A 14,293-nucleotide genomic window follows, 5' to 3' on the forward strand; every position below is an offset into this window, starting at 1 on the left:
GTATGTTCTTTTGAAGACACCTTTACCTCTTGAATTTTCAGTACATTCATTCAGTCCAGGACATCAAGTTTACCTGCGAACGTGGAAGGACGACCCCCTTGGAGAAAAGTGGAAGGGACCCTTTCAAGTGTTATTGACAAGAAACACTGCTGTAAAATTAGAAGGAATAGATTCTTGGTTTCACTACACTAGAATAAAGAAAATACCTCCTAGATTGTGGACATCTATACCTAAAGGACCATTGAAGTTAACTTTAAGGTGTACTTGATGAGTCACCAGAAATACTACCGAACTATTTGTAATAGTTAAATTTTTACTGTTAGAAGAGGAATCAAATTATTTAAAAATTGAGGTTTAGAAGTAAAAATGTGGAGTTTGTTGATATTGGTTATGATGATCAGTAAAGCTGAATCCCAATTTTTATTGCCAAAATGGGATAGAAATCGAAATATCTGGGAGCTTTTAGCCCGAGAAGTAACCAACATGTCTTCTTTTTGTATTGCAGCAGAGAATTCAGTAGGAGGAATGTACAGTTCTTGCCTTGTGGGAATACCAACTCCTCTAGAATTGATAAGGAACTACACGATGTTTCAGAGCTTTGACATCAAGTTAACTTACCATAGTATTTATAGTCTGGGAAAAACAACTAGATACAAGGAGAGAGGGATGTTAAGAGTTAAGGTACGAGGAACACTCCCAGCTGGACATTGTGTTAAGTTTGTAAATTGTACTTCTAAATGTGAAAATTTAACATGTTTGCAACCCCCTTTGAGGTGTAACTCTACTCATCTTCTGAGTTATGCCTGGGCCCATACTAAATTACCTCTTGGATGGTTTTTATTATGCGGGCGAATAGCATATTCTTATATCCCAGCAAATGTAACAGAAGGTCCATGTTCAATTGGGAGGATGGCTCCGTTGCTGATAAATAAAAAGGACTTAGAACATAGTGAACAAGCTAAAAGGAGTGTACACCAAGTATCAGAAGATTGTGACTCGCAAGTCACTTTATATAGTTCAAGTGAAATGTCAGCTGCAGCTATCCTAGCGCCTGGAGTTGGAGTAGCCATGAATTATCACACCATAAGGAGAATTACTTGTGCTTTAGTTAAAGATATAAATTATACTTCTCAGGCACTTTCAGCTATTGGCATGGAAATGACACAAATAAGAGAAGCTACTCTTGAGAACAGGGCTGCAATTGATTATTTACTTTTAAGACATAATCATGGTTGTGAAGAGTTTAAAGGTATGTGTTGTTTTAATTTAAGTGATAATTCACAGTTAGATGAGGAAAAAATTCAACAACTGAAGAATTTAGCATCTGGATTTAAGGAACGAGAAGGGTTAGACCTTTCTTGGTTATTTTCGTGGCTTCCAAATTTGATTTGGCTCAGGCAATTGTTTTTATTTGTGATACTGATCGTCATTTTAGTTATAATTACTTGTTGTATGATTCGATGTATGTCTTTTTGTAGACCAAATGTTTATAAGTAAATGGTGTGAGACTCATGATGCTTAACATCATAAGTCTCAAAGGGGGGAATTGATGTAGTAGGTATAGTTTGTTCGTTTTGTAATTTCGAACATTGTATACTGTTCTCTTCGTTTCTGTAATTTTAAAACAATGAAGATGTGATGCTTAAAAAATTAGGTATTGTGTTTGCAGGTGTGTAGTATTGTTAGACTCTAGTAAAGATTAACCTTAAAATCAAGAACCATAAATGAACGTGATCCAGACGTGGCTCGGAGACAAACCTCGACCTTATAAGGGAAGAAAGGAACAGGTTCACGAAGAGTTCACTACCCTGCCGACCACCAGAGACCACCCGAGACCCTCAAGAAGACCCCAAAGACTTTAGTGCGCGTGTGTCTAGGATGATGTAATATTATAATTAGTTCTTGGAAATGTAATGAATATGTAAAAGAGAATCTTAAAATATGTATGAGAAGCATGGATATAAACAGAAAGGTGATTAGACCAGGTGTGCTTGATTTGTGGCAAGTCCACTGAGCACCCAGGCCTGAATAAAACAATATCTCTCCTGAGCGTGTGGAATTGGTTACTTGCACGCCGGGCACGAATCCGCTTTTCGGACAACGGCAGAGCACAGCAGACTACAAAAGCCAACTCCAATCTTTAACAGGTACAGTAAAAACAAGAGCATGGTGCAGAACAAATTAATATGTTACCAGATATAAATTCCTTAATATGCTCTAAATAATCTGTTGTTATCTCAACCCTTCGTGCCCCACGTTGGGTGCCAAAAAGGACTGTCGTGGTTTAACCCCAGCCAGCAAATAAACCCCACGCAGCCGCTCGATCACGCCCCCCCCCGGTGGGATGCTGGAGAGAATCGGGAGGGCACAAGTAGGAAAGCTCCCGGGTTGAGATAAAAACAGTTTAATAATTGAAATAAAACTAAGTAGAACAGTAATAATAACAATGAGAACAACAACAATAACAGAATACACAAAGCAGGCAATGCACAACGCAACCGCTCGCCGACCGCGTGTCACGAACGGGGGGCGAGCCCCCCCCCACACCTGGTTTTTATACTGAGCATGATGTCACATGGTATAGAATACCCCATTGGCCAGCTGGGTCCACCACCCCGGCTGTGCTCCCCACTCCCGGTGCAAGCATTACCCAGCAACAGCCAAAGCATCAATGGGCCATCAATGCTCCTTTCACACTAAACCCAAAACACAGCACACCCCCCAAGCTACTGGGAAGAAAGTTAACCCTGTCCCAGCTGGAACCAGGACAGGAGGCCTGGCAGATTGATTATATCACACTCCCACAAACCCACCACGGCAAGCGCTATGCGTTCACCATGGTGGAAGTAACCTCAGGATGGCTGGAAACATATCCCGTGCCCCATGCCACTGCCCGGAACACTATCCTGGGCCTTGAAAAGCAAGTCCTATGGCGACATGGCAACCCAGAACGAATTGAGTCAGAAAACGGGACTCATTTCCAAAACACCCTCATAGACACCTGGGCCAAAGAGCATGGCATTGAGTGGGTATATCACATCCCCTATCATGCACCAGCCTCCGGGAAAATGGAACAATACAACGGACTGCTAAAGACTGCACTGAGGGCAATGGGTGGTGGGACATTCAAGCATTGGGATACACATTTAGCAAAAGCCACCTGGTTAGTCAACACCAGGGGATCTGTCACTCGAGCTGGCCCTGCCCAATCCAAACCCTTACGTACTGTAGAGGGGGATAAAGTCCCTGTCGTGCACATAAAAAATATGCTGGGGAAGACAGTCTGGGTTACTCCTGCCTCTGGCAAGGGAAAACCCATTCGTGGGATTGCTTTTGCTCAAGGACCTGGGTGCACATAGAATCATAGAATCATTAAGGTTGGAAAAGACCTCTAAGATCATCAAGTCCAACCGTCAACCCAACACCACCATACCCACTACACCATGTCCCTAAGCGCCTCATCTACACGTCTTTTAAATACTTCCAGGGATGGTGACTCAACCACTTCCCTGGGCAGCCTGTTCCAAGGCTTGACCACTCTTTCAGTAAAGAAATTTCTCCTAATGTCCAATCTAAACCTCCCTTGGCGCAACTTGAGGCCATTTCGTCTCGTCCTATCGCTAGTTACCTTGGCAGAAGAGACTGACCCCCACCTCGCTACAACCCCCTTTCAGGTAGTTGTAGAGCGCGATGAGGTCTCCCCTCAGCCTCCTCTTCTCCAGGCTAAACAGTCCCAGTTCCCTCAGCCGCTCCTCATAAGACTTGTGCTCCAGGCCCTTCACCAGCTTCGTTGCCCTTCTCTGGACATGCTCCAGCACCTCCATGTCTTTCTTGTAGTGACGGGACCAAAATGGAACACAGTATTCGAGGTGCGGCCTCACCAGTGCCGAGTACAGGGGCACGATCACCTCCCTACTCCTGCTGGCCACACTATTTCTGATAGAGGCCAGGATGCCGTTGGCCTTCTTGGCCACCTGGGCACACTGCCGGCTCGTGTTCAGCCGGCTGTCAACCAATACCCCAAGGTCCTTTTCCTCTGGGCAGCTTTCCAGCCACTCTTGCCCAAGCCTATAGCCTTGCATGGGGTTGTTGTGGCCCAAGTGCAGGACCCGGCACTTGGCCTTGTTGAACCTCATACAGTTGGCCTCGGCCCATCGATCCAGCCTGTCCAGGTCCCTCTGCAGAGCCTTCCTACCCTCAAGCAGATCAACACTCCCGCCCAACTTGGTGTCCTCTGCAAACTTACTGAGGGAGCACTCGATCCCCTCGTCCAGATCGTTGATAAATATATTGAACAAGACTGGCCCCAATACTGAGCCCTGGGGAACAGCACTTGTGACCGGCCGCCAACTGGATTTAATTCCGTTCACCACAACTCTCTGGGCTCGGCCGTCCAGCCAGTTTTTTACCCAGCGAAGAGTGTACCTGTCTAGGCCGTGAGCCGCCAGTTTCTCCAGGAGAATGCTGTGGGAGACAGTGTCAAAGGCTTTACTGAATTCTGTACATGGTGGGTAATGCAAAAGAATGGGGAAGTCTGTTGTGTACCTCAAGGAGATTTGATTTTGGGTGAAAATAGCCAATGAACTGAATTGTATGATGTTAATTGCTATAGAATACTATATGTCATATCAATGGTATTGCAGTAAGAATCACCCAGGTTAATGAAGAATGAACTTCGATGAAACCGAGCAAAGAGCAGCAATAATGGAGCCAGAACTGACTTCAGGATGCAAGAATCCAACACCACACACCACCTCTCCTGCCCTGAAAGAATGTTATGACAGATGGAGCCCAAAGTCATGGACTAAATGAACTCAATGAACATTTTAGAGGGATGGCCCATAGAGTAAGGGAATGATATCTCTGTGTGTATATATATCAAAAGACAAGAAAGGTGGTGGTGATTAATTGGAATGTATTGGAAAATGTGAGACCTGGGCGTGACGTAGATGGTATAGAATAAGGGGTGGATACTGTCCTGGTTTCGGCTGGGATAGGGTTAAATTTCTTCCTAGTGCTGTGTTTTGGATTTAGTATGAGAAGAATGTTGATAACAGACTGATGTTTGAGTTGTTGCTAAGTAGTGTTTACATTAAGTCAAGGACTTTTTAGCTTTCCATGCTCTGCCAGGTGCACAAGAAGCTGGGAGGGAGCATAGCCAGGACAGCTAACCCAACTGGCCAACGGGGTATTCCATACCATATGACGTCATGCTCAGTACATAAACTGGGGGCTGGTCAGGGAGGGGGATCGCTGCTCGGGGACTGGCTGGGCATCGGCGGCGGGTGGTGAGCAATTGCACTGTACTTCACTCATTTTGTATATTCTGCCATTATTATTATTATTTTCCCTTCCTTTTCTGTTCTATTAAACTGTCTTCATCTCAATCCACGAATTTTACTTTTTTTTTCGATTCTCTCCCCCATCCCACTGTGTGTGTGTGGGAGTGAGCGAGCAGCTATGTGGTGTTTGGCTGCCTGCCGGGTTAAACCACAACACTGACGTGAAACACAGCCTAGCTTTCAGGGCAGACTTGAACTGACAACTTTAATTATGCATCATTTGGCCATGGTCAGCTTGGACAGCTGAAGATTTGTGGGACTGGTCTGCGTAAGTTAGACATTTTACTTCATATAAGGAAGATATTGACATTATTTTGCCCCTGTACTCGGCACTGGTGAGGCCGCACCTCGAATACTGTGTTCAGTTTTGGGCCCCTCACTACAAGAAGGACATGGAGGTGCTGGAGCATGTCCAGAGGAGGGCAATGAAGCTGGTGAAGGGCCTGGAGCACAAGCCTTATGAGGAGCGGCTGAGGGAACTGGGACTGTTTAGTCTGGAGAAGAGGAGGCTGAGGGGAGACCTCATCGCGCTCTACAACTACCTGAAAGGAGGTTGTAGCGAGGTGGGTGTTGGTCTCTTCTGCCAAGTAACTAGCGATAGGACAAGAGGAAATGGCCTCAAGTTGCACCAAGGGAGGTTTAGATTGAACATTAGGAGAAATTTCTTTACTGAAAGAGTGGTCAGGCCTTGGAACAGGCTGCCCAGGGAAGTGGTGGAGTCACCATCCCTGGAGGTATTTAAAAGACGTGTAGATGAGGCCCTTAGGGACATGGTGTAGTGGGCATGGTGGTGTTGGGTTGACGGTTGGACACGATGATCTTAGAGGTCTTTTCCAACCTGTATGATTCTATGATTCTATGATTATGTGACTATGTCATTATAAAAATTGCTGTATCATAAATGTCTCTCTTCATGTCTGTTGCCGCATACAGGAGACTAATGAGCCAGGGAGAATCTGATTTCCTGTGCACAGAGACAGTGAGATGCCCAAGGGTCAAAAGCTAACATGAAGTGAAGGTGGTTTGGGTACAGCACTATCAATGCTATGTTTGTCATTGGTTTTATTATCATGCCACACATGAGCTCAAGACTTAAAAATAAACCGGGGCTTGGATGCTTGATCTACTGCATGAACAGTGAAAACTATTTATGATTAGTGATTATAAAGTATTGTAACTATTTTGAAAAATATTATGACCTATAGAAAAGAATTTGCAAGCAGTCAGTGTCCCATTTCTGGAGTTGATACCAGAACTGTAAGAAATACTCCAGTATTCCCTTTGCCAATGCCACACACAGTCCTACTCACTGCACCTCTGTTTTCACACAGAAGAATGGACCCAACTACACACAGAGCCCGGCTGAGACAAGTTCTGGCCACAGCAAGTGCTTCTCAGTGTCCTAGACTACAAGCACTTTCATAACAATAGAAATAACTGTGCAGCTGGGCTGTATTAGTGTCATTTATAAGACCATGGGATGAAGGGGTATGCGTACCAGAATTATTGATTTCAGGGTATTTTCTCAGTCTTTTAGTGTACATTAATACTAAAGGTAGTCAGGAGTTTTCTGCTCCCACCTTTTTACGTAAAACTGAATTTTGGATTATTTTTGTCTGGAAATTTCAAATCCTTCCACAGAAAATGCTAACAAAAAACAACTATTTGTTTTTTGTTAAAGGGGAAAACAACCAATTCAAGTCAATATCCCACATCTTTGGTACTAATTCCCCTCTGACTAACTTCCATTTTGGGACTGAGTTTCATTGCCATGGAATACCTGTTAAAGCAATACTTAATAAACATGAATGAACGGCAGATTAGTGCTCATTGTTTTTCTGCTTGCACACTAAAATACAGTATCCAGTTTAGGCTAGCCACTCTGTTTTGCCCAACAGGCAGAAGGGAATCTGGGGGAGGTCTAGAGGGGGTCAGAGCCTTCCCTACAAAATTGCTGGGTAAAACAGGAAAATCACCCGACTTTAAGGGAAATTCACCACAGAGGTAGGGGAGACTAAAACAAAGTCCCTTTTGATATTTAAGGCTGTGGCTGGGCTCCCAGGGATGCTATGCAGTACAGTATCTATCAAGAGGAGAGACACCATGAAACTCTCCTTCCCCTGTACCTGCTGCCACTCTGGGAAGGTTTAGAGGTGTAGTTTGGAATAGCTATTCCTGCTAAAGCAATCCTCAGGCTGGAAGTATGAGTCAAAAGATCTGAATGGCCCTGAAATCACCATGGATCTCCCTTCACTTGCACATTGTAATATCGACCTGCTCTGCTCTACTGTTTTATCAGTTGCAGAGAGCGCCAAGATCCTTGCATGAAAACCACAACAGAAGAGCAATCTATATACACTACAAGCCCTTGGCATCCAACCCAAGTTCCCATCATAGCTTGCTTCTAAAACACAAACTGCTTGTTTCTTAAAGTTACAGTTCAATCCGTTCAAGTCCACTGTCCCCTGAACACTTTCTGGGCAATGGTACTATTTGTTACAAGAGCAGGCTCTCCTGCTTGCTTTGCCGTGCTGCGTGCATACTCTGAGGCCATGTAGGGCTAATTCTCTACTAACAACATAAAGGATCACTTACCGTATATCCCGTGATGGTGCTTGCATGCTGCTTTAGCATCCTCCATTGCACGCTGAACGCTGTGCAGTTCAGTGAATCCAGCAGTATATCGGGAGGAGGCCCCAGCCTATCTGCTCAAAACAAAATGACATTGTATAAGAAGCCATAGGACAGAAAACCTCTCCTTTAGCAACCTGGCAGGTATGGCTTTCAAGAAGAATAGACATGTGCTGCCCTCTTTAAAAGCTGTCAAACATAGTCCACTACTCAGATTTGAATTGGGTCGACCTTTTCCTTCTCCCCCTCTGCCCCCCCAAGGCAGTGGTAGGATACCAGGAGAGAGGGGGCGAAGGGGGACATCCCCTTTCTCAGTGGCAAGGAGCTGTTGATCAGCTCAGGACACCTCATGGACACCTTCAGCCTCCCCCTCAACCCCCCCAAGCTTCATGTCCAACAGCATCACCTGGGTGTGAGGAAAACCAAACCAAAACCAAAACGTGCCTCCTCCTCATCCCTTTGCTGCTTTGGCTCAGTCCAAGAAACCTCCTTCACGGGCCACCGAGAGGTCTTCTGATCACCACCAACCTGCGCAACCTCAATACCTTCACAACAGCTATGGATGGGAAGGGCAATGATTTAAGTAAGATGCAAAGTTTAGCCTGATGAGATGAGCAAGAAGGACCCTTCAGTTCCTGCCTGCCCCTCTCTGGATGCAGGTTACAGCGATGGGATCTCATCTCGCCGTTGCGCTCCCAAACTGACCTTTCAGTGCTGCCACGATCAACCCCGTCTCTCATCAGCTGCAGTGGGAGGAGGGTATTTTTATACGTCTATATTGGTCTCACAGTACCTATCCATCTCCTTCTCTTCCCATACTACAGGTTGGCGTTTCAGTACAATGGCTAATTTGACTACTGCAAATAAAAAAGATGGCAGGAAAAGAAAACCCTGAGATCCACGTCTCTAGTACTCTTCACTTACTGTCTGAGAAAGGGGCAGGTGGAGGAGCATGTCTGCTCTGTAACCTGTGGTGGTGCATTTCCCCCCCTTCCTCTGGGCCACTCTACGATCTCAGGAACTCCTGTTAGGCCTTAGCCATTGTGTAACGAGTTGGGCGGTTGAGCGTCCCTTGACTGTACCAGGCACTCTTGCATGGCTAAGGTAGGGAGCGACACTGATCGTACCAGGAACACCGGCTACCTGATCAAGGTAGGAAACAAGAGCAGGGGATAATGCGTCATCTCTGACAGCCCTGAAGCATTCCCTACCTGGATCATAACTCAAGTGGAACGATACCATGGTTACCGTGGAACAATACCATAATTACTACCCCGGACCACCTTGGATAGTGACCAAGATGGAAATTTACTGATGACTAAAGCCAATCATCTTGCAAACCTATAAACAGCGGTCCCAAGCGAGACCCTTTGAGTTCTCCTGGACTGCAGCGGGCTGCGCCTAGAGTCCCCCTCTGAGTGGGACACCTCTCAGAGTTCACAAACTCTCAAGTTTGTGATATTTGGAGGACCGTCGGAACCTGGGCTGAAACACTCCTCAGCCAAGACACTCCTTGGGGCTCAACCCTTCGCCCGTTGAGAAATGCCAAGGCATTTAACTTGAGTATTTCACAGACTCGAGGGGAATTTTTAACCGATATATTTATCTAGCTATAGGCCTTTGTCTTTCATGAATTTACCTAGCTATGGGCCCTTGCATGTGAATAGATCTATATTGTGTGTGTGTGTGCGTGTATTGATTTAGATAACTAACAATAAGCATAATCTGCAATTTAGTAATTGTAGTAAACTTGATTAACTTGCTTTGTAACTGCTAAATTAGTCAATGATTAAGTGCTGTCAAAATCTTATGATCTACCTTAAAACTGTGAATGAACTTTAGTTCGCTGCTAAACATATATAACCCCTTAGGTATAAACCGTTGACCAGGTCTGAGACTAGGGGTAGATCCAGCCGCACCTAGGCTCCTCTCTGAAAAGGAGTTTAGAAAGCAAGGGGGTCTACTCTGAACCTCGTGACTCAACGGGAGGGTCTTCCTTACCCTTTTTGTTCTTGGTCTTTCTATAAATCATTCCAACATAATTCTGACACGATTTTTCCCTGTGTATACTTAATCCATGTAATGAGTAATAGGGTGAACCTTGCCATTGAATTCTGTTAAGTCGCACTTTTACAAATTTCTATTAAAATCACCTTTTGCTGATACCTTTGCCAGTGATTCTGGGGGGGCGGGGGGAGTGAGTGAGCGGCTGCGTGGTATTTGGCTGCCTGTCAGGTTAAACCACGACAGTCCTTTTTGGCGCCCAACGTGGGGCTCGAAGGGTTCGAGATAACGACAGGTTTGATTGGAATGTGCTAGATTGAATTTATAGCTGTTACTGCTGTTTAGCTATTAATTCGCAGGCTCTTGTGCTTGCCATGGGGCTTGCTTGCCTTAATGTGTATTAGAGTCTTGTGCTCGTTAGTGGCTGCTTTTTTGCTCTCGCTGCTTGCTGTACTGCTGCACTGCTTATCGTCTTACTGTGCTGTGCCTGGGAACATTCTGATAACAGCAATGGGGATGCGCCTGGGCTGGCAGATGGCCAGGGCATCGCTGCTGCTGCTGTGCTGTTGTGCTGGACAGGCTGGAACTGCAGCGTGAACTCGAATTGAAGGGACTGTGACCTGTGGCTGAGTCCATGCGGGACAGGACACCCCGAGGCGTCTGTGACTGTGGATAAGCCCATGCCCAAGCAGGTACATCTCGAAGCGTCTGTGGCCGTGATTATGTCCGTGCCGCAGCAGGTATACCTCTGAAGGGATTGTGGCCTAAGGATAAGTCCACGCTGGAGAAGGTACACCTCGAAGCATCTGTGGCTGTGGATAAGTCCATGCTGCAGCAGGTACACCTTGAAGTGTCAGTGGCTGTGCATGAGGTCATGCTGGAGCACCTCAAAGCATGTGGCCGTGGATAAGCCCATGACAGGGGAGGTACACCCCTGGAGAGATTGCAGCCATGGGTAAGGCTGTGTTGGAGCAGGTTTACTTCTGAAGGGACTGTGGCTGTGGGTAAGGCCACGCTGGGACCGGTGCACCTCGAAGCGACTGTGGCTGTGGACAAGTCTGTGCCGCAGCAGGTATACCTCTGGAGAGACTGTGGCTCATAGGTAAGGCTCCACTTGGAGCAGGTACACCCTAAGGGACTGCAGTCTGTGGATAAGTCCAAGCCGGAGCAGGGGCAAGGGGAGGAGTTCATTGCAATGTTAAACCCTATGGTCTGGCCCAAAGGGACCAGGGGTGGAGATTGTAATGGATGTACCTTTAATATGTTGTAACCCATGATTTGAGTTGCATGTTATAGGAATTACTATAGTAGGAACCACCTGAACCGACGGAGGACAAACTTTACAAGAAGCAGCGCAGGTGCAGCAGTGACCCGACCTGAGCTGGCTTTGGTGCCCAGTAACTCCACGCAACACACCACCTCTGCTGACCTGAGTGACCACCATAACAGATGGAGCCCAAAGTCATGGACTAAATGAACGCAGTGGACATTTTGTGGACATTTATGGATATTTTATGGACATTTTACAGGGGTGGTCCATAGACTAAGGGAATGATATCTGTGTATTATATCAAAAGATGGGAAGGGGGATGGTGGGTAATGAGAATGTATTGGATACTGTGGGACCTGAGCATGATGTAAATGGTATGGAATAAGGGGTGGATACTGTCCTGGTTTTGGCTGGGATGGAGTTGATTTTCTTCCTATTAACTGGTATAGTGCTGTGTTTTGGATGTAGTGTGAGAATAATGTTGATGACACGCTGATGTTTTGGTTGTTGCTAGGTATTGTTTACGCTAGTCAAGGACTTTTCATCTTCCCATGCCCTGCCAGATGTGCAGGGGGCTGGGAGGGAGCGTGGCCAGGGCGGCTGGCCCAGCTGGCCAATAGGCTATTCCATACCATATGACGTCATGCTCAGCATATAAGGCTGGGCGAAGAAGAAGGAGGGGGGGCGTTCGGAGTGATGGTGTTTGTCTTCCCAAGTAACCGTTACGCGTGATGGAGCCCTGCTTTCCTGGCGATGGCTGAACACCTGCCTGCCGATGGGAAGTGGTGAATGAATTCCTTGTTTTGCTTTGCTTGCGTGCACGGCTTTTGCTTTCCCTATTAAACTATCTTTATCTCAACCCACGAGTTTTTCTCACTCTTACCCTTCCGATTCTCTCCCCGTCCCGCTGGGGGTGGGGGGAGTGAGTGAGCGGCTGCGTGGTATTTGGCTGCTGCCAGGTTAAACCACGACAAGCGGCCTCAAAACTACTCATTCACGACAAATTGGCATAGTCGGCAGGATCCTAAATCAGTATTTCGCAACAAATCGGCGTAGTCGGCAGGATCCAAAACCACTCATTTGCGATAAAGCCGAGCAAGATTTTAAACACAAATTCTCCAAACCGCCATTTTTCGTGCTCTTGAAACCAAACCCACGTAACAAACAACTGTAACAGAGAACTGATTCAAACATTTTAACAGCAACTTCAAATTTTTCAAGGCAACAGTTTTCCTTTATTTAGTTTTTTGAATGCTTTTACCTATGAAAATTGTAAGTAAAGGCTAAAAAAAACCCTTTTTTTTTTCTTTTTTTCCACTAGCTCTGACAAACAGCTCTGAGCCAACGAGGAGAGGTGCTATGCTGGACCTTGTTCTCACCAACAAGGAGGGGCTGGTGGGGAATGTGAAGGTCAAGGGCAGCCTTGGCTACAGTGACCATGAAATGGTGGAGTTCAAGATCCTTAGGGCACCAAGGAGGGCGCACAGCAAGCTCACTACCCTGGACTTCAGGAGAGCAGACTTGGGCCTCTTCAGGGATCTGCTTGGTAGAGTGCCATGGGACAAAGCCCTGGAGGGAAGAGGGGCCCAAGAAAGAGACCCCACCTGGAGTACTGCGTCCAGCTCTGGAGTCCTCAGCACAAGAAAGACATGGACCTGTTGGAGCGGGTCCAGAGGAGGGCCACAAAAATGATCAGGGGGATGGAACACCTCTCCTATGAGGAAAGGCTGAGAGAGTTGGGGTTATTCAGCCTGGAGAAGAGAAGGCTTTGGGGAGACCTTATTGCAGCCTTCCAGTACTTAAAGGGGGCTTATAAGAAAGATGGGGACAGACTTTTTAGCAGGGCCTGTTGCGACAGGACAAGGGGGAATGGTTTTAAACTAAAAGAAGGTAGATTTAGACTAGATATAAGGAAGAAATTTTTAACAATGAGGGTGGTGAAACACTGGAACAGGTTGCCCAGAGAGGTGGTAGATGCCCCATCCCTGGAAGCATTCAAGGTCGGGTTGGACGGGGCTCTGAGCAACCTGATCTAGTTGAAGATGTCCCTGTTTGTCACCGAAATTGGGAATAAACCTCTTAACCCCAATGCAGCATTAAGAAGCAGGCATTCTCTTTATTACAGCGCTGGATGCACGGGGGATCATTCCACCTAATGTGCATGCCGCGTGTTGCATCAATTAAAGCTTATATCGTCCTACATCATACATATACATTGGATTTCCCGGAAGAATTATACATATTCATTCTATTTCCGGGAACTAATTGTCATATTTACACAGTTATTACGCATGCAGCTTGGGTCTCTGAGGGACCTCCATGGGGGTCTTGAGTGGTCTCTGGGGGTCCCTAGTGGTTGTTGAAGAGGTTTCTTTTAGTGTCCTTTCCATGAACTCTGAGTCTTCTTTTCCATATATGGTCTTGTCTTTGCTTATCTCTCTGTAAAGTTCTCAAGTTCCTTATCTTGGTTTCAATTTGTGTCTGCTGGTTTATCTACACTCCTCCAGGATGGACCATTCACAGTTGTAAATTATGTCCTTGGGTGCATTCCTGTTTGAGGCCCCTTATAACATGCCCACGGCAGGGGGGTTGGACTAGATGACCTTCAAAGGTCCCTTCCAACCCAAACTATTCTATGATTCTATGATTCTATAAATATCAAGCAAAAACAAGCTACTGTAAAGGTCATTTTTAGATGTGAAGCAAGCCTACATCAGATTTACACTTGTCACTTCCACCAACATATTTGATTTGAAGCTAAATACAAAACTTAGCAGCTTACAAACTCTGCACAGTATCAACATCAATACCTGAGTAGTTAAAACAAGAGCAGAACTGGTATTCTGGTTCTTTTCAAACTGACCCTGCATTTTCCCACCCCTGGGAAACTTTTTGTTTTACGTTTCTTAATCTGAGTGAGCAAATGTGACCAGGCGGGGTCCACACCTCTCAGTTAACACTGATGATTCTTTGTTTTCCTGTCCCTTTTATCTATTTATTTCTCTTCAACATTAAAAGAAATCCTGGACAGTGCTAGGTGCAATCA

At 45.9% G+C, this 14,293-nt stretch overlaps 1 pseudogene; it reads right to left on the bottom strand.

The window, feature by feature from the left end:
* LOC142074942 (pikachurin-like) overlaps window positions 1-14,293 on the bottom strand; it is a 172,274-nt pseudogene that overhangs the window by 136,007 nt on the left and 21,974 nt on the right.

This window comes from Calonectris borealis, chromosome W (assembly GCF_964195595.1).
Source record: "Calonectris borealis chromosome W, bCalBor7.hap1.2, whole genome shotgun sequence".
Taxonomy (NCBI): domain Eukaryota; kingdom Metazoa; phylum Chordata; class Aves; order Procellariiformes; family Procellariidae; genus Calonectris; species Calonectris borealis.